Genomic DNA, 26,902 nt, shown 5'->3' with positions numbered 1-26,902 from the left:
TGGGTAAGTTCTTGGATGATTTAATCTCTAAACCCAAGGCTCCAGCCCAGCATAGTCTCTGGAGCAATTCCTTTGTAATTGGGTGTTGGAGCCAAGAGCAAAGAAATGCTACACTTGCAGTTGAAGCATATGGATGCATAAGGCAGAGCTGTGAAAAGCAGATGAAGATGAGGCAGACTAGTGAGTGGGGAACAGATGTAAAGATAGACAGGGTAATCTGGGTGATAGGAATAGGAACAGGGTAAAAAGCATGGTAAGGAGCCAGGACATGAAGTAAGAAAAGATGGTGGGGAGGCAGGTGGGTCTGTAACCAATGGGACATATGACCTTCTAAGATCAAATTCAGGATGAGTGGGTTTCTTTAGCATCTTACCCAACAAACGGACTAGAAATAATGTCAAGTAAAACGTGAGTCTCCTCCTACACAGAAGGCAAGAGTTTGCTTTCTCTGCTTCCCTAGCTTAATTTGAAGGGATTCACAGACCAAAGCAGCCCAGTTTGGGTAATGAGTGCTTTGGGGTAGAGCATTGAGCCACATGAGATGCCCCATACACACAGAAGACAACAGGCCAGTGCATCAGAGGGAAGCAAGAAAGTGTTGAGACATTTCAGTGGAAAGCGTCCAGTCACTGCTGTGGGGCAAGGCTACCTCTGAGGAACATGACCGCAACATTAAGCAGACTAGTGTCTAGTGATAGCATTTGAATAATACTATCAAAATGCTGGCAGAAGTGTTTCAGAACACTCCAGTGTCTTATACAATGTCAGCCAAGGACTGAGTTGCTTTGCCAAGCTTCATCAAGACAACTGGGACAGATCTGCAGAGCACATCATATCAAGGATGCATGATACTTCAAGGGAGAGAAGTACAGAAGAGAGGAGATACTGAACTTAATATCTTTTGTATTAACGCCAGCTGCAGAAAATAAAGAGCTCTACGTGTTTCTATGCCAAACCTGAAGCGATCCATTCACCTTCATATGGCACATCCTAACACTTATTTGCCATCTAGCTTAAGGGTTTCCTTATCTCAGACAGCAGAAACCACTTGGGTGGCAATAAAGGACTATGAAGGGCTGACAGCATTTGAGCAGTGTTGATGTGGAGATGCAACGTATGGACCAGGCAGGTATTATAAACCTAGCAGGTAGCCAAGGGGCACTGACCACAGGAAAGTGACAGTCCTGCAGCTTCAGCATGGGCTGAGTGTGATACCTTGGCTGGGAGCAGGAGTAGTGAAAGGCTGGGGAAGAACTGAGGGATGCAGCTGAGTCATGATGGCAGGAGGATGCGAGTGTGTGTGTGGGTGCTTTGCGCTTCCATTCAGAGCCAGGGAGATGTGAGCAGCAGTATTTCACTTGTGAATGATGCAAGCCTGTTTTGAGGAAGCAGCCTTGAGTCTCTGTAAAATATTTATTGGAGGTAATGTTTGCAGGAGCAATACCTTTCCAATACAAGCTTAGTGCTCTTGAATCCAACCAAGGAAACTTTTGTGAAAGATGATTTGTCTTGCAGGGAGCTCAGGGGTGCACCCTTGTCTTGTTGGGGCATGGGGGCAAGGAGATCACCCAGCATTCTCGGTAGCCCCCCTGAGCAGCAGTGCGAGGGGCTGCCAGCTCTCAGAGCTGCCAGTTACGTCCTGACCACCTTGATGGGATGTTACATGAATGATCCCGTGGTCACTGAATGCTTGTTTGTAGAACTGCTAGAAAATAGTAATGAATTTGCAAAGGTAAACTCAAATAATTTAATTTACTAATTTGGAAATTTTTCCTGAAGCCTTGCTAGAGTTCTGTATGCCTTTAGCATATGTATAGCCTGTACATGCTAGGAAGAATTCTATATGCAGGTCATGAAATGGACCTTTCAATGGCCCCTCAGGGAAATGCAGGAGTATTTAAAACAAGACTGAAAAGTTCCCCTGTAGAGCAATGCTTTTCTGGCAGAGATTGCCTAAATTGTCCTTTGACCACCATATCAAGATGAAAAAGTGTGTCAGAGTCTTACTTTTAAAAATGGGTAGGAGTCAAAACTCTCAAATATTTGATTTAGCAGAAATATATAATTTAACAATTTAATGATAACAATATATTGATGTAAATTTCCTATTGAGTGCTGCTTCACCTGCACTTAGGCTGAGCCTGGAATAAGGCGCTTGTCTTTGGCCCCATCCTCTGCAGCCTCAGTCTGCCAGCTGGGACCAAGCTCAGCGTTTCTTTCCTGCAGAGTAAAGGGAGAAGCTAGCACATATACAGGTCCTGACGTGGACTTAGGCAATGTCTGGGTCTCTCTGTGTCCAGCAGAGCCTAGCGGATATTGTGTGTATCACCAACAGGCCTTTCCTTGCCTTACAGAGGTCTGCGTAAAAGCAACTAACCTTGAGACACACTTTTGATGGAGAAATAACGTGCTTAAAATACACAGAGAACACAAATGTACAAATAACACTTGATTGGAAACACTTTTTCATTGGACAGCCTTTTCTGTCAGTATTGATGTTTTACCTTGGAAATATGTTTCTGTAACTCTGCTCAAGTTTTTCATAGAAGTGAAAGAAGGTAAATTATGAGCTTCAGTGTATGAGTCAGGGCAGGTAGATAATGTCTGAGAGGGTTTGCAAACTGGTTCTGGTGGTGGCTGCATCATATTTCTATGAGTGCTGGTTTTGGTGCTGATACCACCAACATAGGCCTATTGCAGCAGCATTGTTTATCCAGAAGAAAAAAGAAAATAAAAAAGAAAATATCATTTTGGAGCTGAAGTTTACTTTTCCCTCTTCTTTTAGGCTCATGGCTTTTGTATTGCTCATTTAATTCTGTGCTGTGGTCACTTTTCAGGAGTTCCTGCAGGGGATTTTGCCACCTCCTCCTCCCTGGGAGGAAGGTTATACGGGGAGTTTCCAGCTGTGTTCCAGTACTGTGCAAATATGCATTTTTTAAAAAATCTGTCTTTTTAAAAGGTGACAGTCAGACATCTTTGCACAGAGTTGCAGGAAATGATGGATGAAGTTTGGAAGCTTGTTACAAACATGAATGGTTCTGCTGCCTGATCTATTTGTTTTGTACTTAATTGTGGCTCAGCTTTAAATGAAGCTAAATGACAGAACTGTCAATGTCAATCTAGCACAGAAATGGTACAAAATCTGGGAATCTGGCTGCAGAACTCATGTTGCTCAAGGCAACCTGCATTCATAGTCAAAGGAAAAGGTAGCCCATCTTGTTTTTCCTACAACACACAGTCAGCCATTAGGGTGATGTATATGCTACTGTCTACTGTAAGTGTCAGTGATACTTTCCACGTAGAAAATGCCATCATTGTGACAGATATTCACTGCCAACACGTTGAAATGGAAAGCCTGCTGCAATTCAAATAGAAATATCCTGGGAGATTCTCAGCTATGTTGAATTAAGGAAGGAAGAATAGATCAAATGTTTTTTTCTAAGCTCAGTTAACTCCACGAGAACAGGACACAGCAGTGAATCCCTTAAAGGCAGTACACATTCTCTGCCAAGTTAGAAGGCAATTATTCTTCATAAATCTGTCTTTTTAATTTCAAGCAGATCGATTGTCTCGTCCATCCTTTCCCTAAGCAAGCAGCCAGAAAAGCTCTTTTAGCACCACCTACGACTAAGTACCCCGCTTATCAAGAGAGCCACACCATGGAGGCAAGGAAAGCTCTGTCAGCCCTGTGTATCCCTTTATAAGGGTGGATGTAAAGGTATGTCCAGATTTTTAGTTTTAACCAAGACTTTTCTGTGATGTTTTTAGATGTTGTCTTGGCTTTAGATATCTGACCTCTATGCAAAGAAATAGGACACTCCTAAAAATGTATTGTCTACCTAATAGGCAGAAAAGTGTTGCAAGAAGTCAAGATAGTTTTCTTACATATACTGTCATCGTTGCATCAGCATAGGGCTTTCAGAGCTGTGTTAAACTGGCTTGGTTACAAGACTATAATCTCCTAATAGCCCTCTTCTGCCAAACCACCCTGGCTGTGAAAGTCAGAATGGTTTCTGCCCTTTCTGGTAACCTGTAATCACGGCTAGATGTTCAGCAGGTAAAGGGAAGGCAAGTATTGTTTAGTGCAGTTCTGAGCAAAGCCTATGTAAAAACACTTGTGAGACTCGGGAGGATCGGTTGCTTTCCAGGCTTTAAGGTGCTCATTGTGGTGTGAGTAACATGCTAGTCTTGATGTTTTTATTTTTTGTTTCAGTCTTTGTACAGTGTTTTTTTGGGGCTGTACTGATTACAACCATTACTGCTGTGGTGTGTCTTCTCTGGCTGACGTTTGGTGGATTTACTAAGGCCCTAAAAACCCAACAAACACTATGAGAAAGGAAGAGGAGTTAGCATAAATCATCCTCTCCCACGCTTTAGTGGCACAGCAATGAAAGAAAGGGTGTTCATTTATCTTTTTTTTAATATTATTTAAGACCACATTGGTATATGTTGCTTGTTTGCATTCTGTTGTAATGAAACAATGCAGCTTAAATGAGATGTTTGTCCTTATCAACCAGCCTCCAGAGCCCAGCAGGAGAAGTAAGACAAGGAGAGCCAAGGGGTGGGATACGGTGTGGAATAGAACCAGCAGCAAGTCCTGAGTCAGCTGCTTGGTAGGACTGGGGCAGCCTGGGCACACACACTAGTTGTTGCCAACTTAAATCCAGGGGAAAAGTGTGTTCTAGGTATGAAGAAGTATGGGAAAATCTGCTGTCAATTAGGAATTCTCTGGTTTACCTCTGTTGGTGTCATAGAAGAGCCCTCTGGGGTCTTAGTCCCACCTCTGTTCAGAGTATGGCCAGCTTCAAAATTAGGTGAGTTTGTCTGGGGCCTCATCCCATTGAGTTTTGAAACTCCAGGATGGAGACACCACTGCTTCCCTGGGCAGCTGATTCCTGTGCTTGATCACACACCCTCGTGATGAAAATTTCTCCTTCACTTGTAACCAGAATTTCCCTTGCTGTGTCTGTGACTGCTGTCCCTCGTCCTTTTGTGGTGCATACCTGCAGAGAGCCTGGCTTTGTCCTTCTCTGTCACCCAACATGCTATTAGGCAGTGGGAGGCATTGCTGCTTCCCCCAGAAATAACAAATGAAGGAACTAGAATGGAGCCAATAGATTCACAGTAGCCTCTGGGGGACTGAAAGGTTGTGTGAAGTTCAATTAGTGAATCATTTCTGCTACAAAATCAGAAGGAATTCAGAAAAGTCAACAGTTTGGCATTGGCACTTCCAGGACAGGAATTTGAGGGTTTTTTTTCTTTCACCTTGACTTTGAAGAGACCTAGATGTTGGCGAGGTATGATGGGGGACAAAGGGCTTAAACAACCTGGAAACTGAACAGAAATACTGCCCTTATTTTCACCCATCTGTAATTTGTTATTGATACTTCAGCCCCACAAAAACTGGAGAGGGAAGCTTTGAGTGTTCCTTTCTCAGGTCCCATGGAAACCAGAGCACAGCTCGCTGGGGACTTCACGGGGGCTTTGCACCGAAAGTCATGGTGTGTCACTGGGCTTAGACAAGGCAGCTTCCCCTTTCTCCCAATACCTCCACCGTGGCATTGGCCAGTAAAGCTACATTTTTAAACCCTGAAAAAGTGGAAAACTGCAGCTGTGAATCCTCTGATAAATCACAGAAAAACAGGGCTAGAAAGATTCACAAGCGCTCATTTAATCTTTTCTCCAGCTCGAGGCAGGTTGTACCACTTTTATCATCTCTAACCATGACTTTTCTGACCTGCTTGTAGTGTGATGGAAATTGCAAATCCCCCGCAGCGATACAGTCCGGTGGTCTGCTGCCCTTACCCACAGAATTTATTTTTCCCCATGCTTGCTCTGACTTACTTGCTTTAATTTAAGCTCATTGTTCTTCTTCACCACAGACGTACCCCTCCATTGACGACAACACTTAACATAGCTGGAGGATTACGTTTCACTTCAGGCTTCACATATTTAGGCTAAACCTCAGTTCGGTCAGCCCCTGCTTTTGGGGTGTTTTCAACCTCCCCACTTGGCAGCCGGGCTCTCTGCAAGTGCCATTCCTCAAGCCACAGTGCATCCCTCTAGCTGGTGTGGAGGGGTAACTGCCTGTTGTATGGGTTCTGCTCCTTGTGTATCTACCCTACAACACCTGTCTTCTCCACAACAACATGACGTTGCTGATTCATGTTCACTCTGCATTCCACAACCACCCTCTCAGACCTTTTTTTGGCAGAGCTGCTGCAGCTGAACCCAGGCTGTGTTTGCACAGCTGATTGCTCCTGCCCACCTCCCACACAAAAACAGGACACTACTGAATCGCATTCTTTTTTCCAGGCCTTTTCCCCAACTTGTCAGCATTGCTTTGAATTGTCATCCTGCTCTCCTCTGTGCCCGCAGCTCCTGCTTGCTTTGCCTTGTCTATAAGCTAATAAGCATACTCTCAATTTCTTCATCACCTGTACCCTTAGCAGCTGCTCTTCCCTTCAATTGGACCTAATGTTTTTGGACACAAGGGGAATATGTGATGCTTTACTTGTCACCCACTCAAGAGCTTAAAAGCTCTAAAGAGCTGAGTTTCATAGAGATGGCCCCTTGCTCTCCTTGCAGCAAGAATCCTAACGCAGAGCTGGGTGCTTTTTTTGACTGATTGGCTTCCTCTCTCCAATTGTGTTGGGTCATGTCAAACAGCTCCTGCACTTACAAATGAAGGAGAGGATATCTGCTTGTAGTACGTGCCTCCTCTTATGCACATTTTAAGTTCAAGGAATGGCATGGGCTCATAGGAGAGCCTTTTGCTTTGAAAAATGCCAATGCTTTTAATACATGAAGTCTATAGAAAATCATAGCTCACCTCTATGAAAAGAGCGCTCATTCGATAGCATGCTGACTGTACCCAATAACTTCATGCTGGGAATGAATAACAGGGAGCTCATGGAAATGTGAACTGATGTGGAACAGGCCCCTCTGCCATTCTGTATGTGTCTTTAGTCAGGAGGTATGACTGGAAGTGCCTGGTCCTATGCTGAGTCAGGCTGAAACAGGGCATTGGACATTGAAACAGCTCTTCTGAAGTAGTGATAATCTCCCTGTTTGTCAGGCTGTGAGCAGCCTGCCAATTCTGGCTTGCATAAAACTGATTCTCAGGTGATCTGTTGTTGTTATTGAAAAAAAAGGGCAATAAACCTGCCTCTCTGTGAGTATGCTTTTTTACCAGAAAGCAACGCATAAAAGCCAGAGTCTGTCCTGGGGAGCCCTGTGTGGAGCCTTAGGAAGCCCACTGAGATGCTGAGGGCATTGGGGTGGTGTGATGCCAGCCATAAACCAGTCACCCAACACTGGCCTCTCCAGTATTCAATTAAAATGTGCCCAGTATACAGCCTGACTACATATGTTAGTATGCAAACTATAAAAATCCCACATCCCCCTACATGAGAAGTGGTGAGTTAAATGAGCAGCCCCAAGGATTCAACGCCTTAAACTGGACGCTGTAATGACCGACTTAAAAATTGGGAAACTGGAAGAAAACATCTGTGTTTGCTTGCTGGTGACTCAGGGCTCAGGGTTAATGTTTCCAAACTTGCCGTGAAAAATACAGACAGGAAATATAGCTGGTTAGAAAATTGAAGGTCTGTGTTCACAAGCAACACGTGAATTCCAGCATCTGAAGCTTTGAAAAAAGCCCAAATGTGATAAGGTCTGCAAACAAACTGAGATTTCATAGAACCAGTTGTAACTCAGTAGATGTGATAATGGAGGCAGGGTGGGGGGAAGCAGGTTAAATTAACATTATAACAAAATATTTTGGAAAATATCACTCCCTATTTACACCTGGGGCATGAATGCTAATCCAAAACAATTTCACTCTTTTCTTTTATGCTTTCTATATTAAGAGGTGCTATTTTAGATTTCTACTCATTTCATCAATCTAACTGCAGGGTTTGCTTTCTCTCCCTGGGCTGAATCCATCCTGGGAGGAGCTCTGTAGAAGACTATGCAGTTCTGTTGAGTACGAATTTGACCCACTGTGCTCAGCTGTCCTACTAATGGATCTGTCTTGGATCCAAGTGTTCTCCTGATTTGTACTATAATTATCCTAAACCCAGATTTTTCTAAATTTCATTCCCTTGTAGCTTTTTATAGTTCTGGGAATTAATTATTCAGAGCTGTGGAAGTTCTCAGTAGCACTTTTCCCCAGCTCTTATGGACATGGATGCATTTGGCTCATGCATAGCAGAGTGCGCACTGGTGCTTCAGACTGGGACAAGGGAAGGACTTTGGCCAGATGTTAAACAGGCTGCATTCAGCATTTCCTCCTCTGACAACTTCTTCTTGAATATTTCCAGGCCTAGATAATCTCTGAGCCTAATAACATCTGTATTCCCTCCCTGGCATTCATAGGCTTTAAGGTCTCCCCTTACCCATTAAAGGCTGATGCCACCTGTAGCTTCATGGGGTAGGAGGGGCTGCAGTGAGTGTGAGGACCAGGGCAGCTGCAGAACCGGGCACTGCCAAAAACACTCTCATGTTTTGGCTGGGATGGGAGTGAAGTGGAACAGGGGTGCAGTGAGAGGCTGAAGGAGGCAGACTGGAAGCAGAAGCTGGGGCAAAATCAGCCATGCAATTTTGCTGGCTGGGAACGAGTGGATGTATGGTCGGGGGTGGCCGGGCTTTGGGGGACACACCTAAGGGATGGCTCTGGGGTGCGGGCTGGGGGAGATGTGTTCTTACAGCCATAAGACTTTGTGGGCTTTCACTTGAGTTGGAAGTTAGGATGGTGTGTTTGGGGAGTATGGGGGCACCAGCATGGACCTACATGGCTGCTGCCAGCACAGCTCCTCTGGCTTCCTCATCTGGGGACAGAGCAGTCTCCAGTGCAAGCACGTGGGGAGCAGTGCCCGCATTGGGGTGTCGCTCCCTCCCTCACCAGGCTCACCCTGTCTGCCTGTGGAGTCACAGCCACTGCTTTCACTGGGCCTTTTCCCTTGGAGGTTGCCACTCACACACTGGGTGTTTCCATCGCACGGAGCAGCGGTGGAAGGAAGGGTCTGAGCTGCAGCCGCTGGGCTCTGTGCAGGACATTTCCCCTGCAGTTCAACTGTGCAGAGGCAATACAGAGTGGAAAATGAGGCTGAGCCTCTTCTGCCTCCCACATCCTCGTTTGGGTAAGTGCAGTGTGTACTTTAATTAGCGATGATACATGAGGGAGACAGGAGATGAAGCAATGTTCAAATTAAGTATCTGCAGAGCTGCTGAGAAAGTAAATATGAGCTCCCAGACTTGGGGAATTTTTTGCAGTCCTTTCTTCTGCAGCAACAGTTTGAGTTTTAATTTAAAAAGCAAAGAAATCGTTGTTGCAGCATTTTCTTCCCCCCAAACCCAGCAACTTTGAGGTCCACCTTCACAGGCCCCTGGGCTTTACGGCACTGCAAAACCCAGGGAGGTGTAGCTGGGCTCCCACCGCAGTGGGGGACCAGGTCCCCCCCAGGCACAGCTTTGCATCAGGCAAGGGGCTGCTGCTCCCATGCTGCAAACCCACAAAGGAGAGCGATGGGTTGACAGCTGCATGACACCACCAACCCTCCTGCAGTGAATCGCCCTTTAACAGAAGCGAACCACAATAGGTTTGGGGGTCTTTCCTCAGGGATGGAGGCTTCGGTGACCTGCTAACTGGCCCGACTCCTGTCTCCCATCACTTTGCACTGTTGAGGAGGCTATAGCTGTACCTCTGCCCCCGTCCCTGCACGCATTTCTGCTCCCATGGTCGGGAAGTGCCACTCACAGCCATTTGCTTTGTACCGCTGCCCATTCCTGGGACATTCGTCCTTCACACTGAGTATCCTCATCCCTGCTGGCAGGGACAGGGGCCTCAGACTGAAAGTGGACAGGATGCTGAACGCAAATATTACACATGTATCAGGAGGATAAATGAAGGTTTATTGAAGAATAAATTAACTTTACCTTTCCAAGTGGTTGTTTCTTGAGCACCTGACTTCCTCTGTGCCCTATATGACAGATTTTTTTTGTTTGATTTTGTAAATAATACAGTATTTAATTCTTGGACAAAGCATGCTCCATAGCAAAATATGGTTTCTAATGCTTTTTAAGCTGCTAAATACCAAGTATTCGCATCCCCTTCGCTATGATTTTACTTCAATAATGGTTTTGGTGTTTCAGTATGAGTCAGGCAACAACACAGGAATTGCTGAAGAAATTTCACTGAAAAACTCTCTGAAAAAACAGTTATGAGTCAGAGGAAACACAGCCGAATTTTACTAGTTTGGGTCTGTAATTTCAGAAACCAAATTCCACATCTGGAATTGTCTACTGTTTGGCTATTAATAGTATGTCTGTATTTTTATTTCAACACTACCACCGAGAGATGGGACCTGCCTTGGGGAAGCTGGTGGCTGCCAGCTCCCACCACTGCCTGCCAGAGAAGACCCCACTAGAACAGGAGATTTCCTGCAGAGATAACTCAGAAGAAACAACCTTTTTTTCCAGTGGAAAAATGCATTGCCAATGTGAAAGAAAAACATACACAGAACCAGCCAGGAGAGGAAGACTCTGGAAGACCCCAAAGGCTCCAAAGTCCCTACTTTTTGCTTTCTGCCCCTGCTAGTGTAACTTGTTTATCTGCCTTTTTGTTACCGAAAATTAAATTTGATATGCCATTAAAGGCTGGCTGTTCCCAGCAGGAGCCCAAAGCAAGGCAGTTGTGTTGGTCTGGGGAATTCATGTGTGCAAGGGCAGAAATGTGCTTGTTGCATGGTTGAAGCCAAATGACATTAACTAATCAGCACTGAAACTCTTACGCAAAAGGTGAGCCAGTCCCACATTTTTTAGGAATTCATCTGGTTTAGGAACTCATCAGGTGCCCTTTATTACTTCTTTGTCAGCATGAAGGAATGTCTCTAAAATCTCTATCAGGCAGAATTAATGTCTTTCAGATAGCCCCAGCATGGAGTAAGTAACTGAATTTCTCTTACTTGCCTGGATATCATTTTATATAAAGCAGGACACCTGGTATCATGATAATATGAAAAATCTGATGGTATTTGCACAGCAATCTGAGTGCAGAGGAGCTGCTGTGGTGTCAATAAGCTGTGCCACTGCCTTTGAGTGCTGTTGGGCAAATCGGCTGAGAGCAGCCACCCGCGAGCACCAGGTACCTTGCCAGAACACCAGTGGGATGCTGATGGGAACATGGTGTCACGCGTTGTCCGGGATCCTGCTAGCGGGCTCTTTTATTGGATTATTGTCTGTTCAGAGGGGGAAAAAAATATCCCCTGCTTGAAGCAAATTGCCTCTTGGTTTGTGTTGTGGTAAAAGGTGATTATACATCCCTGAAAACTGTGATTGCTTTTAGTTGCAAAGTTGCTGCTCCTCCTTCTGTTGGTTTTATTAAAAAACGTGTGTCTTGGTAGTGCTGTGGCAGGATGCATGGCAAGGCTAGAAAGTAGCCTGCCTCGGAAAAGTCCTCCCATTTCAGCAAAAGTCCTCTGCATTTTGCTGTGATATACCTGCTGGGTGAGCAGCACCAGCAGGGGGGATGCTGCTCCCCTGTGTGCCTGCCCCAAGCCCACCACATCAACAAGTCTTTCTGCCCCCCCCTCCTCCTCCTGCACCCACCAGGTCACCACCAAGCCTGCAGTGTTGCCCATCCCAGCTAATCCCAGCACCCAGCAGGTTGGAGACCTCAGTGGAGCCTTCTGCTCAGCCCACAGGCTGCGGTGGCTTTGTGGGATCGTGTGTTGGGCTCTCCAGTTAACGGGAAACACACGTCAATTTTTTAGGTGAAGATCAGTGAGTGGAGCACGGTTGACTGCATGCTTGAAATTAAGCATATTCTTCACTACTTGAAATCAAAGCTCGAGGGAGCAGAACTGGGACATTCCTGCAACAGCACAGGGGATGTGGTGATTACCTAAATGCATAATCAATACCACCATTTAATTATTAGTGTACGTCAGTCAAATGCCCAACAATGTCATTACCATATTTAAACTTTTTTCTCCAGGCACAAGCCAACCTTTCTAAATTACTAACTTTTTTCTTATTCAAAGTGTTGTTAATTAATACTTTTATTGTCCTCCCCTGTGATTTGCTTTCTCTTAATTACCAACAGGAGCAATACGAGAGTGCTCCATTGCCTGTGCCAAAATTAGTCTGAATTCCTCCAAATTGCACTGAACAACCCACATGGCTTTGCCTTCAGGTACTGAGTGGGAGACCTTGACCCCATGGGAAATGCTGCTTTATGCAGCCCTCTACTTTCAAAGAACCATGGAACGGTTTGGGTGGGAAGGGACCTTTAAATGTCATCTGCTCCGACCCCCCTGCAGTGAGCAGGGATATCTTCAGGTTGCTCAGAGCCCCGTCAACCTGACCTTGAATGTTTCCAGTGATGGGGCACCTACCACCTTTCTGGGCAACCTGTTCCAGTGCTTCAGCATCCTCATCATAAAAAAAAAAAAAAGTCTTCCTTATATCTAGTCTGAATCTAACCTCTTTTAGTTTAAAACCATTACCCTTGTCCTATTGCAACAGGCCCAATTGAAAAGCCTATCCCCATCTTTCTTATAAGCCCCCTCTAAGTATTGAAAGGATTTTCAATACTAAGTGTTTCAGGGTGGATTTATGCAGACGGGAGCAGTGTGAGGACACGGGTGTTCCAGCAGGAAGGTTTGAGCCCCAGATGAGGAGTGCAAACATGATGCAAAGCCCCTTAACCCCAGAGCGCTGGGGCAGCAGCAACCTGATGCCAGTGTTGGGGGGTCCCCCAGCTCTCACAGGGCTCTGGAAGGCATCCCAGAGCACACTGGCTGGCACAGCGCTAAATTAGCATCTTGTTGGCTCCAACACCCCAGAAAGCACTGTCACGTTTCTTTCTTTTCCTCTTTGTTCAAACATAAGAAAAAAAAAGCAGTCTTAGCAAAACTGAAAGTCGCTGTGGGGAAATACCAGGTTTACTATATTATTTTTTATCAGCCTGATTGAACAAAAATACTTTGTTTTGTTTTCCTTTTTAAAGCTTTTGTAATGCCAGGCTAAAACATTGATTTTCATTTAGACACACCAGTATTTTTCACACTTAATTTCTGGCTTTTGCATTTTCCTGTTGTGGTTCAGAATAGAAACCAGTAACAGCACTGATATTTTCTGCTGCACAGAAACTCTTGAGTCTTCTTACTCTATCCCACCTCTCTCAGCATCAATCTGCCGTGTTGGACCACAAAACCAGAGTTCACTCCGTTGCATCTCACAGGCACAACAGCCTTTCGATGGCTACTTCACTCTACAGGACCTCAATCATTTGGAAGACTCCCTGTTGTTTTCTGCTCAGACGAATCAGACATGTCATTTTGTGTTTTGAAATTGCTTCTGCTGCCAGTCTGAGGAAATAACCCAGGTGGGAATGCCAAGCCCAGGTGGAATGCCACGGGATCAAAGGTCGGCACCCAAGGCTCTGCTGCTCTGCAATGATAGTGGGTCTCCCTGTGTGTAGACCCCGTGGGAGAATGGGGCTGTTGGTAGATGCAACTTGACATAAGCCTGTGCAGGTTATGGAGCATAGGAAATTCCAATTTTTTGTTAACAGATAAAGTTAAAATGCCCCTGGCCACAACTTTGTTTGATGATAAATCCCAGAACATGTTGTGGAAAATCCCAGAGTGCAAAACTACAGTAAAGCGCCACGGAGAAAAATGAGGCTTTTAAATTTTCCCGATTTTGCAAGATTTTTCTCTTCTTGTGTACGATGTTTCAATATTAAAATCTTATCTAAAACACCTAACTTTAGTCTCTGGCACAGTAACTGCAGCCTGGGAGGCAAAATCACGTCCCTTTTAGATTTCCAAGTAATAAACTAGTAGACAACAGTAAATGAAATTAAAATGTGCCTGTATAATTCATAAATTCTTCACCTCCGCCAGGCCTAATTCTTCTTTAATATTTCTACCCTCAGTCATTCTATTGTTGGAGAGAAAAAACATGCAGCCAGATTTCCTTTATGTTCCTTTAATCGCGTCTCTCTGTCTTTGGAAAGGACACCAAGAGTTCTTATATATGTAAATGTGCCCGATGGCTTTGGCTGCGTGTAGGTTAAGTCCCCCGTTGGCATTGGGGTATCCCTGGGGCAACCTTAATAGAAATGTAGGTAGCAAAGTGCATTTTTTTCTTTGTCCAGCTGTGCAGTCTCACATCTGCTGTTTTCAGGCTTACTGCCAATCATCGCAGCTCTTACTATTCATTTTTCCTCACAGGGAAAGAAAGCCCCTAAGACAATCTCCTGCTAAGAGAAAGAAGAGATATCATGCAAAGGTGGAGTACTGCCCCTATTTTTGTTACCATTTTTTTTAAAGAAAAAATCTATCTAATATTACTGGCATAGCAGCAGGCATAGCAAGTAGGCTGGAGATGAAAAAGCGTGCAAAAAATACATTAAATATTGTGTTGTAGCTAAACTCTCTGAACACCCATTTGCCCTTGCTCCACATTGCATTATTCAAACTAGACAAAGAGACTCTGGAGGGTACTAGCAGATTCCCCCCTCCCACCTCTCCCCATCCTCCAAGGTCATTTAAAACAGGCCACGGAAGTACACTGAGAAGATGCTGCAGGGAACGATCCTGCTTTGGCAGGAAAATGCACTGTAAAAACCTACCTTTTCCACCTCCAGTTTCTGTGATCCAGATGACTGGCAAAACCCCTTGGCATATTTGTTTTGGTAGTACGTTAAAACACTGGGTCTGCCTGTTCAGGCGATGCTGCTCGCCCATACTGTGTGTGAGAGCAATGCATGCAGCTGGCATTTCCCAAGATATGTTTGTTTGCCTGTTAAGTCCAACTTGGAAATGCAAAGGAGAACAAAAAGGGCTAAAACCGATGCAGGCAAAGATTCAAGCCCCATCGTCTGGTACCAAAGAATGAGAGGCTTTATAGATGAGCACCCAGATTTTTATTACTGGAAGACAAAACTTACCAAAGAAAATTGTTCTGATGATAAACAATTTCCCCTCATATTTCCCCAAGCACCTGCCATCCAGCCTGGCTTTATCACAGTGAAACAACACTGCCTGCACTTCTCTGTTTCTGTTTTCATTTGAATTTCTCTAAAGTGATTCCTCAGTGAGGGATTTCCAAAAGAAAGGTTAAAACAGGATGAAAAAGAAAAAAATTAGTGTCTTTCAAAATGTTGCTTTCTTCCATCAAATGTAAGTTGTGAGGAAGCTCAGTGATGGAGGGGATGCATCTCTGCCCGCTCCTGTGAGGCTGTCCTGCAAATGCCTCAGCTGGGCAGGAGCTCCTTCCCAGACAGAACTGCCAAGCAGCAGCTCCCCATTAAGTGCCATCCACCTCCAAAAGGACAGTGTGGGGATGACTAGGATGACCATGTCCCCTGCTCGAAGCCAGAAGGCATGCTTTTGCTGTCACTGTCTGCAGTGGAGGCAAGTCCGGCTCTTCTGGAAGAGGCAGATGAAAGCCTGTCTGACCCACAAAAGCTTTCCACCAGACATCTGGCCTAAAAGCGGTTGGAGCAATTGGCCTCCTTCAAGGACACCACCAGCGCTTTCCATCCCACCAACCATGACAGGTATCAGGAGACCAATGGGGAAAGAACAGGCTGAATCCTTAATCCTTCCAGCATTTTCTTCCTTTGTTTTTTGATGCTGGGCTGTCCAGGTTAAGCTAATGAACTGCTCAAAAAAAGTAAATATCACTTTAATCTCTTCCTCGAGTTAATCATGCCAAACCACAGGAAGGCAGGTAATAATTCAAGATTAGCAATAGCCTTATGAAGCTCACATTGTTATGGCAGATATTTAAAGAATAGGAGCATGCCACACACCTCAAATACTTTAGTTTCTATCTAATCCCTTGGTGATTAAACCCCAGACAGCAGAAGGAATTTCACATTGCATCTTCAAATTCAGCATAGTTGGAATGATGCAGATGAGTCTAATTTAATCCCTCTTTGTTTCTTGCTCCTGACTGTGCAAATAGAATGAAAAGCAGAAACAAAAATCAAACAAAAGGTGATATGCCAGAGCAGCTATGGATTTAAGTTTGCAAAGGTCCACGGCTAGGTCATCATGAGAGCATTTCAGATAGGCTTAATGAACATACGCCATCAAAAGAGGAACTTCAAACAAGCCAGATACACCCCATGGGCCCGATTTTGCAAATGCTTTCATAGAATCACAGAATCATTTAAACTGGAAAATACCTTTAAGATCACAGAGTCCAACCACAAACCTAACACTGCCAAGTCCACCGCTAAACCATGTCCCTAAGCACCACATCCTCACATCTTTTAAATACCTCCAGGGATAGTGACTCAACCATCTCCATGGGCAGCCTGTTCCAATGCTTGACAAGCCTTTCAGTGAAGAAATCTTTCCTAATATCCAATCTAAAAGTCCCGGGCGCAACTTGAGGCTGTTTCCTCTTGTCCTGTTGCTTGTTACCTGGGAGAAGAGACCGACCCCCCCCGCCCACAGCCTCCTTTCAGGCAGCTGTAGAGAGCGATAAGGTCCCCCCTGAGCCTCCTCCTCTCCAGAATAAACAACTCCAGTTCCCTCAGCTGCTCCTCATTGGACTTGTTCACTGGTCTTTTCACCAGCTTCCTTGCTTTGCTCTGGACATGCTCCAGCACCTCAATGTCTTTCTTGTAGTGAGGGGCCCAAAACTGAACACAGTATTTCACAAGACATTAAGTTCTCATAGTAGTATGCCCAAGCATACTTATCCTTAAGTGCATAATATGAGAAAGTAACTGCCTATTACGGATCTTAACTTGCAAATGCAGGGCTGGACTGTTTTCACATGGCACATTCTCTGAAGGGGAGAGCAGCACTGGGAGGCTGCAGAGCGGGAGCAGCAGCCCTCACAAAGTCACTGTAGGAATGAATTTGCAGCTTTACATCTCAGATTGTTTGTGAGCCGTTGACAACTTTCTAAGGTCATCCTTCCTTGTTTCCCAGGGGATTTCTGTAACTCAGGATTTCTGTAATCTCAAGCATTAGGATTCAAAATCATCTGAAATTTTGGTGGTGTTTCTTTGGTTGGCTATCTGGATTGTACTGTGTTGTATCTGGGCGTAGCCGGGAGGGTGCAATTCTAGAAGAAAGCTGGGTATAAACAATAGTAACACCTTGTTTGGTCCTTGTTGTGTGTCCCCCAATAATCACTGAAACCATAATTATTTTCAATATTTATGCAATTATTCATGAGATAATATACAGAATACTAGAAGTCTCAAAGAGAGGCAGCCATGGGTGCTTCTCAAGGAAGTAATGTCCCCAAGTCTCCAAGCACAGGCAGCTCCTGACAGAAACGTTCCAGCGCAGTGTAGCACCAGGACACCCACCCACGGATCACCCCAAACCAAAGGCAGGTGCTCGCTGCTGCCAAGCCCCATCGAACCAGGGCATCCCTGCAAGGAACCGCTGCAGCCAGTAGCTGTGGCTGCAGGTCTTGTCTCATAACCCATCCACTGCAGGTCACGGGGCAGCGCTGTGCAGAGGAAAACCTGCTGCTCTCAGGGCTACCGAGTGACAACCACGGTAAAAGTGAAAGTGGGATGGAGTGCCATAAACTGCCACTTCTCGCCAGAAGTCAGCCCCAAGGGCTGTAAAACTTGGAGGTGGCCTCAAGTTAAGATACTTGCTCTGTTGCCACCTTCCTGGGTGGAGAGTGGTGTCCTCACTCACCCCACTGGTAGAGCAGCCAGAGAGGCACGGTGGGAGCCGCAGCCCCTTCCCTGCGGCCAGCCCTGCTTACATGGGCGGTGCTCGGGCAGGGGAGCATTTGTGGGGAAATCAAGGAGATCGCTCACTTGTAATCACCTCCTGCAAGGAGAACCCAGCTTCAAGTATGTGAAGTTGGCAGTGATGGCGGTTGCATAGTTTTCCATTATATACTCCCAGTCTAGTCACTTCTAGTTTTTACTGTTCAGATTCTTCAGTCTCCAAGCTTGTTCTTTGCCTTGGGAAGACATTTTTATTATTTTTCTTAAGCTGGAAAAATGGTTGAACTGTTTCTAAAAGGCCTTGGAGAAAACAGTTACTGTTGAGTAACATTTTCACCTCTTCGCATGGATGTATTCAGTTTCAATGTATTCAAGCGTTGGAATACACCTGAAAGGTTTAGGGTTTGTTTGGGTTTGGCTTCCCCCCCCCCCCCCCCCCCGCCCGCCCCTTTTTGCTCTCCTTATAAAAATCTGTTGGATTTAGCAGAGATAAACTTTGAAAAATTGCTGCTTTGGTGGTGGGGGTTGTGTTTGTTCCTCCCCCTCGGTTTGTGGCTAACATCTTTTAAGGATCTTTTTCTTGGTGTGGCCTTGATTTCAACTCTGTTCAGTTCTTACCTTGTGACTGCACCGCATGTGCTCACTTGGTCTCCTATGAGGGAGGGAGCAGAGGGAAAGCTACCGGTAAGGCGCGTTGGCAGCTATGGTAATCTCCCAGATATTTTTGACTCGAAAATGTGCTGGGTAGGGGCTAGGGGGAAAGCTTCCCTCCTTTGTCCGTGCTGCAGGTCGTATTTCTGAGCAACGCTTCCAGTTACCTCCCTCGGGAGACAGATGAGCATCAATCCCTAAATCCCCTCCATTTTGTGATGGGGTACGCGGGCGGGCTGCGCAAATTCATGCCTCGCACGGAACCGCGGGCGCCCGTCGCCAGCCGGCGGGGACTGCGCCCACCCGCGGACCCGGCTGACGGTGCCGAATTTACCTGCGCCAAATTCACCTGTCCCGCTGCCAGCCTTGGGGGGGGGGGGGGACCGCTGGGGTGGCAGGGGGCATGGGGGGGCTGGGGGGCTGTCCTCATCGCCCTGCTCCGCGGGCAAGCGCGGGGTGCGCTGCGCGGCTGCTGCGCTCGCCTCCGGCGGCCGCTCCCGAGCTGCCACCGCCGCCAGCTGCCGCCGCGCACCCGGGACTCGCCCCTTGCGACCGCGCCGGGGATGCGCGCAGGGCCTGGCACGGGCCGGTGCCGCGGCCGCCCCGCTCCGCCGCTTCCTTATTTGCTTTGGGGCTAAAAAAAAAAGGAAGGGGGTGAGGGGGGCGGGGAGGAAAAAACCCTCAAACGCCGGAAAATCCAAACTTTTTCCTAGCCCTCTCCCCGCGCCCGCGCTGCCGGTGAGGCCGGTGGGGCGGCGCCCCCCCCCTCCCGCAGGCGCGCAGCCCCGCGGAACCTCCTCTCCGCGCTGCCCCGCCGGCCCCGCACTTCCTGCCCGGCGGCGGCGGCGGCGGCCCGGGGAGGCGGCCCGGGCGATACCAAGTGGCCCTGCTCGGCGGGAGCGCCGGCGGCGGCGACGGGCGGGCCGCCCCTGCGCGGGGCTCGGCGCTGCGCACGCCGCGGGGCGGCCGCGGAGCGGCGGCGCGGTGCGCTCCGCCCCCCCCCGTCGCTCCCGCTGCCCCGCCGGGGAAGTTGAGCTCCGTCCCTCGCTCTCCGCGGTCCCTCGGCGACGGCTCCTTCCTCCCCCTCCCTCCAATGCGCCTCCCGCTCATTTCCTCTTTTCCTCCCCGCTCGCCGCCGCTCCGCAGGCGCGCGGCTCGCCCGGGCGCCGCCGCGGAGTTGTAGCTCCCAGGAAGCCGCCGCCGCCGCCGCCACCGGACCCGCTCCGCCAGCCGGGTAAGGGGCTGCGGCTGCCCCGCCGCCCGCGCAGCGCCGCGGGAACTTCGGCCGGGCTGCGGGAGAGCCGCGCTGCCCTCTCCTGCGGCGGGGGCTGTGGAAGAGTGGAGTTGGGTTGCGGCGGGGGGGGCTTTCCGTCTTTTGGGGGGACATTTTTGGGGAGCGGGGCCTGTAAGGGTGCCGGCTGGATTGCGGCCGCGGGCGGGCGTCCCCTCCGCCGTCGGGGGCTGCGAAGCGGATCCCCCCGGCCCCGCCGCCGCCTCCGCGGGGCTGCGATGGCAGCGCCCGCCTCGCCCCGAGCGGCGGGGAGCGCCAGCCTTTTCCTCTGCCCTCGGAAAAAACACGTATGTGCCTCCCTGCGTGTGTCTCTGTGTGTCGGTGTCCGTCCGTCCGCCGCTGCTATGTGTCTGTCCGTGGGGCGTGCGTGGGTCTCGCCCGGCCGTGGGGGGGTTACGCGGCGCGGCTTTGCCGTGGTTAATGGTTTACCCGGCGAAGTTCCCGCCGCATGGATGTTGCGGGGCGCTTTGAGCCAACTCCTTCGGATCCCCACCTTGCTATTTGCCACCTTCCCAAACGGCCTCTAAAAACGCTGGCGTTCGCCTCTGGTGAGTAGGCTTTTTTGGCTGTCTCCTCCCCTGGGAGATGTCTGGGGCCGCGCCGGAGGCTGGACGGCTGTGGCCATGGTTACCCCGGTCCCCTGAACCCAGGGCCAGGGGGGGACACCCTGCGCCCGGGAGGTCGCGGCAGCGAGGGCGTCTGCCAGCCCGGGCGACCCGCTGGGGCGCGGGGCTCCAGCGTGCGATAGCTGCCGGTAGTACCGGGAATCACCAGGAATAGGGAATCAAGAAGGCGGGTTGTGTTTACGACTAAGTTTCCATGTGAATAAGTTTGGGAAAAGGTCGTGTAATGCATCATCTGGAATGAAAAGTTTGCTGAGAAAAACAGCTGGGCGTTCGGTAGGTCTGTGTCTCCTGCTCACAGCTGGGTCGTTTATACCTTTATGACAAAATCCTGAATTTTTTCACAGGAATGCTTACAGGCAAGCACTGGAACCGAGTATTACCCCGTAATGCCATTCACAAGTGAAAATCTGGTAGGGAGATCACATTTTCTGTCTGGGGGAAAGAAGGGAAGCATCAGCTACTCCCTCCCCGAAATATTCTGCAGTTTTCCCAATACGAGCTATTTGTCGTGGGTTTGGATTCAGAAGCTCTTCTTGCCTGAGATGAAACTAGAGCAAAGACCAAGGGGCTATTTCAGCAGCCCCCTGGGATGAGAACGCTGCCCTGCATGGGGTCCCGCCAGCACCATCGGGTGCTTCCCGCGGCGGCCGGGGAGCAGAGTCAGAGAGGAGCCTGTGTGGGGCCCAATATCCACCTCGCTCCTGGTGCCTCGATTCCTCTCAGGTGCTTGGATTGGGAGCCCTTGGACTTGGGTGAAAGGATTTTACAACTGCATATGTTTGATTTCATCTAGTGTGGTGAGGCTTGGGGAAACACCTAATCCCCCCGCATCTTCCCTCGGGTTAGGTGGGGAGATGCCAGCCAGCCAGCACAGCATGCATCACCTCTTCCTGACACCTGTTTTCTGCTTTTCTTTTTTTCCTGCCTTAAATTAGGGTTTCTGTGTGTAGAGGTGGTGGAAATGTAGGAAACTGAGGGGGGGGGGGGGGGGAAACCCGCGTGTGCTGCTATAGAGCGGCTGTCGCAACGCTGGCAGCAGCTCTGCTGAGGAGTCAGCTATGCTGGCAAAAAAATGCTTTTGTTGGCATAGCTTAGTCCATTCAGGGAATTGCAACGGTGAGAAGAGTTCTGCCAGCTGCAGGAGTGGGGTTTGCTCCTGCAGCTGGATGCTTGCACCAGCAGGAACTTGTGTGACAAGTGTAGACAAACCTTTTGAGTTCTCCAGTGAAGCTGTGGCTCTGGAGGCACAGGCGATGCTTTGCTCGCTGTATATCGCAGCTGGCGCCGTGGTACCTTGTTCTGCCACCCGAGCTCACAGGCATGGCAATAACATGGGCCAGTTGTTGGGAGCTGATGATAGAGATTATTTTTATTACTAGCCTAAGCAATGTTAAACTTGGATTATGACTCTGAAAAAAAAAGGGGGGGGAGGGGCAAAAAAAAAAAGCAAGCATGTGAACTGTGATTAGAAATGGCTGCAATTAAAAATACTGGTGCAACATTTTTTATTTTTCCCCAAGCAAGACAATATTCTCTTGATTACTTTGATGTGAGTGAGACAAGAATGCTGGTAGACCAAGGGGGCAGTGTGAATTGAAACTATGTTGTCTGGAGGTTTTTTCTTGCTTTTAGTGATGTGAGACTGTAAGGGATGAGGTTGTGCTGTCTGCGTGTGCAAGACGCATACTCATGGGAAGAGGATGGCTCACTTTTCCAGAGAACTGCTGGTCTTTCCTTCAGTATGTCTTTCAGGTCATATTCAGTAACAAATGCAGTATGTTTTCCACTGAACGGAAGAAAAACAGACGTGCTTTGTTTTGTTTTTTTAAACAAAATGACGTTTAAAAATGTTTTGGGTTTATTTTAATTAAAAAATTAAAAAAAAAAAAGTGTCACGTTCCTAGGATGCTTCCCATAATGTCTGTATGTGGGATCAGTTTCTTTGCTCATTGTCTGTATTAGAAAATGGTTTGTCTCCAACTTTGGCATCTTCATAGAGCTTAACTCAGACTGAAGTCAAATTTCTTTTGGCAAGAGGTGGTTTATCTTAGCTCATGTTGACTGTATTACTGTATTGTGTGGGGTCTGGCCCATGGCTTGTGGAAGGATTTGATCTTGCAAAATTGTTGGGTTTTAGCTTTAATGAGCAGAAAATGTTTTCAATCAATGCCTGAAATGTCTGTCTTTTCCAATCATCCTCTACCATCCTGAGAATATAACAAATGCAAACAATTATCTTCACTTCATCAGCCTTTTGCTGTGTAAAAGCTTTCACAAATTGGTTGTGTTTTGCTAACTTGCTAATTAACTCATTGGTTTCTGCATTTCTTGACTTCCCCAGGTAAGTATCTTCTGCCTATTGTTGTGCTCTGATAATGAAGTAATTGTGAATCCTTAAGTGATGGGGGCAAATACTCCATGGAGGGGCTCCTCACCTTCCCTCCCTGAGTCTTGCAATGGAGAGAACGTTCTTCAGCAGAACCTCCTGGAAATGTGACCTTTCTGGAAGTTCAGTGTTATGTCGCCTAATGACTGAGAGACCCATAAGGTCGACTGCGGGATGAATTATGCGTCCTCCTGCACTGATTACCCTGGAATTATAAGGCAGGAGCTGGAGGGGCTGGATCTATCCCAGAATCTATGAAATATCGCCGTTCTTCTGGATTGTACTGCATGAAATATGCCCTTATGATTATTAAGAAATGCTGCATATAATTTGCACAGTACATTTGTAGATACCTGTGAATAACCAGGTTGGAAGAGATGGCAATGGTACTTTGAGTATTTCAGTGTTTCTTGTCCTCTGGGTGTGTATCTTTTTGAAGTCAAAGAAAGCAGCAAGTAGTTTAAGGAATTCTGCCTGGTCATCTATGTTAGTCAAGATACTGTGGAAACCCACTCCAGCAGCTTTCTGTGCAAAAGGTGCGAGCTACAGCTTGGTCAGTTTTTGTCTTCTCTCACATGCCACATGTTTCCAGATGATTGAACTCCCTCTGTGAAGCCACACAATCTACTTGAAGTCTACCTGGGGGAAAAAAACCCCAGACCAACAACAAAACTTAGACATAGCTGTACTTACATCCAGCTCATGCTTGTGCCTTTGAGACCTTCTGCCAGTTTTTTTGGTGACTTCTACAAATACATTTTAGCTTTATTTTATTTTCTCTGCCCTCTCTTTCCAAGTGAGATCAGGCTGCCTAAATAGGAAAGGATGCAGCTAGATAAATGTGTGTTTAAAAGCTGTGGGGAAAAAAAAAGCATGCTTGCTAGTATTTCAGGTGCTGCAATCTTAATGTATTCAGAGAAGTACTCAGAGCTGGTGTTTCCCTTTAAATATCCACTTGGGTTGGAAAACACTGGATTTGGGTGATGGGGACACCTGGAGACTTCAGAGGTGGAAGGCATTGCTTCCAGAGATGCTTGCTGAAAACGAGGCGTACCGAGATCCTGACACACTTGCCAAGAGCAACAGCTAAACTTGGGCAGCTGGTTTAGCAATTAAATTATGTTTTTGTTTTGGACAGTGGCTTTATCAGAATGAATTAACCGGTGGACTAGTCAGAGTGGCAGAGGGGTTTGTTTTTGATTCCCCAACCATGCAGTGTGCAAGCACCAGGAATGTACTTCCCACTGGCGGAGAAGAAGTGTTTCGTGCCGAGTGCCCCAGGAAGAGGCAGCATGCACGTGTGTCTTCTGGTGCGCAAGCCCCAAATTCTTGTGAGTTCTTGAAAACACAAGTGTGTGATGGATGGTATAGCTTGGACATGGGATAAGGAAATACATCTTGCTGATGCTTGAAAGTTGGCACACGGCTCATGCAAAGTCATTTTAGAATAGGCAGGGGTGGCAGCGGTGGGAGGAGGGAGGAAAAGAAATACCTTCAGGGGGCTGGGAGGCAGCACGTGGGTGTGCTGCAAGCCTTCCTCACGCCTTCCTCACCATGCTTCTCACTCACTTCTGCTCCACGCAGGCTAGCATGTCTGTGCAGAAAGGATGCTTTTCCTTGCTTGGAGGTAGCAGGATTATTTTTCATTTTTTTCCCCTCTTTCTAAAGGGCATTGTGCGCAGGATACTCTGTTCTTGGCAGCTTACCCGTGGTGCGAGGGGAGAAAGCTTTCTGCTTTTGGTCATGCTGCAGATAGCTACCGTCAAAGCCAGTTAACATTTGCAAGACATCCTTTCCTTTTTCTCTTTAGTGAAAGCAGGTAAATGGTGTTTCTCCAAAGGCATTGCTTTGCCTTTCTTAAAACGTACCTGGGGAGATGCAGACTTCCCTTTGGAGGACAGTTTGGGGCTGGTTGATGAGAGCTGCTCGTACGTGGGAGGGGAGCAGGAGTTACAAGGGAGGGTGCTGTGGATGCGTAACCATTAGCACCAACTTTAATTATGAACTGTGTGTTCAGAAGAAAGCAAGTGTAGTTTGCGGTGCTTGGGAAAGGACCTAGAAGCAACAGCTGTTAAATACGTTAGAAGATGCTTGAAAACCCTGTATCCCCTTCACCAGAGCTGAAAGGAAGGCAGCGGCTTGAGGCTTAGGTGTGGGGAGCACAGGCCTGGCAGGAGGTGCCTGGCCGGTGGGTATCACAGGCAGCCGCGTTCGTAGTCCTCTGCAGAGTGGTCAAAGCACCAGCCTGGAACAAGCTGGGCCTTCTGCTGTTCCTTCCAGTTTCCGCTTCGAGTTGCTTCTTGAGTGATCAGTACCCCTGTGTCCTGTGTCACTGGTGTCTGACCTCCTAAAGCTCTTGTGCTGAGAGAGCTGGAGTTGCTGTACGGAGGAGAGGGGAGAGGAAAGCGGGCTGAGCGTAAAAGGCCCTCAGAGATTAGACACTGCTTTGATTTTTTCTGGGCTGAGTTTTATTGCTCTTGAGCTCATGTATGTCAGCTTTGCTTCAGAGAGATTCTGGGGCGCTTTGCGGAAAATGGATGCTCCTGTGTGCGAAGAGTTTATTAAAGGAGGCACTTCTGCAACATAAAACAGAGGTTGGAAATACAGCTATTTGACAGTCACCTTTTTGTGACCAGTTTCTGAAAGCCAGAACCGTTTAAGTGGGAACGAGCATGTGCTGTCTCCAGCTGCTCTCCTGGCTCTGTGCAGTGATGCCGGGATGGCTGCGTCCAGTGGGTGGTGGCAGGGTGGCAGGCCAAGCCTGTCCCTGGTGTAAGGAGCCTGATTCCCCCAAATCCCATGGCAAATGGTTCCCCTTGGCTTAGGTTTGACATGGAGCAAACCCACTGAAGCCAGTTGTCGGAGACCTTTTCATTTCAGTGGGCTCCCTTGCTGTTGGTAACTGATGGGCTGGGGGCTTCACTGGGTGCTGTGTCCTCAGTGGTGGCTGTGGCCCTTTCTGAGGTTGCTGGGACGGGAGTTTGGTCACTGCACGTGTGCCTGTCCCCCTTGGGAGACAGTGTGAGCCTGCCAGAAGATGTATCGGAATTTTTTAAAAATGGAAATTGGATTTCATTCCAGCTGAGAGTAATTGGAGCTGAGGTAATAGTGTGAAAGCAAATGAGAGTGAGCTCTGTAGACTGCAGCCACAACTTTGTTCTGCTCGTGTCATGCTTCTTAAAATGGCATTAATTCCTACATCTGGTCCTAGAGCTCTGTTACTAAGAGCTGTGTTTTTCTCAGGAGATATGCGGTGTGAGGGAAGACCACCCTTGATTTTTAATTCATCGTCTAGCCCTCCTGTCCAGTTTCCTCAAGGATGCCCTGAGCCTGCAAGGCTGACTTGCCCAGCCAGGCTGTCCCCGTGGGAAACCTCCTGCCCTTGGTGGCGCTTTGCAAAGGAGCAAAGAGTCCCTCTCATCCCATTCAGATTGCAAACAGCCCTCCAAAGCAGTTTGTGGTTGCAGGAGGAGGAATCTGGGACTCCAGTAACGTCTCCCTGCTAGCTAGGAGGAGGAGAGGAGTCTTTGCAGGAGAAGATCCCATTGCTGACAGCTGCTGACTGCTGGGTCACCCAGAGCAGAGAGCTGAAGCAAGCGCTGTGCCTGTCACAGGAGGGGTCTCTCTTCTGACAAAATGTCTTACTGCACGTGGGTTTTGCCAGATCTGAGCTGCTCAGACGCGTCGACTGCAATTTCTCCTCTTCTCAAATCTGATGTTTGCCCATGTCTTTCGTCACCCCCGACAGGGACTGTTGGCAGGCTGTTTGCAAGGTGTGTGCTGCAGCTTTCCAGAAGCCCTGTCCCTTAAGAGAGGCAAGCTGTTATGGACTGATAGCACCAGAAACAAGTGGAAAGTGCATTTGCTGAGTGCTCGTTATTGTGGGTGTAATTCGGAAGGCATGGTTTGGAAGTGAAAGTACCCTTGCTGGCTGCTTCCAGAGCTCTGGCTTGTTGCAGGATATGTTCAATGATTTTCTTCCTCAGCAGCTGTCTTAGCTGCCTTCTGGGGACTGGGAGCTTGACAGGCAGGCGTTGGCCGGTGCCATTTGTGTTGGGCCATTAGCTGCCTCTTGGTGCCAAGCTTTGTTTTCAGGTGCTTCGTGTCCATGGCTAGTGCTGGGGTCTTTTATTCCTCGTTAATGGGCTTGCTGGCTTTTTACGCTTGGTGAGGAGGCATGTTTCTAATGGAAATGCTCTGCATTGCTTGCTCAGTTT

The 26,902-nt window shown here is 47.8% G+C and overlaps 1 protein-coding gene across 3 annotated transcripts in view; it reads left to right on the top strand.

The window, feature by feature from the left end:
* Window positions 1–19,475: 19,475 nt before the first annotated feature.
* The window catches only part of HPCAL1 (hippocalcin like 1), a 66,317-nt gene continuing 58,890 nt past the window's right edge, over window positions 19,476–26,902 (top strand). For 2 of the 3 annotated variants that reach the window (XM_037391177.1, XM_037391179.1), the window contains exon 1: window positions 19,476–19,616. The gene's annotated coding sequence lies outside the window, so the exon portion shown is untranslated. Of the gene's footprint in view, window positions 19,617–20,053; window positions 20,222–26,902 lie in introns of those variants that run through there. The other variant, XM_037391180.1, reaches the window with a different exon arrangement.

This window comes from Falco rusticolus, chromosome 6 (genome assembly GCF_015220075.1).
Source record: "Falco rusticolus isolate bFalRus1 chromosome 6, bFalRus1.pri, whole genome shotgun sequence".
NCBI classification, from domain to species: Eukaryota; Metazoa; Chordata; class Aves; order Falconiformes; family Falconidae; genus Falco; species Falco rusticolus.
The sequence above is the reverse complement of the archived record's forward strand: the minus strand, read 5'-3'. Positions and strand labels throughout refer to the sequence as shown.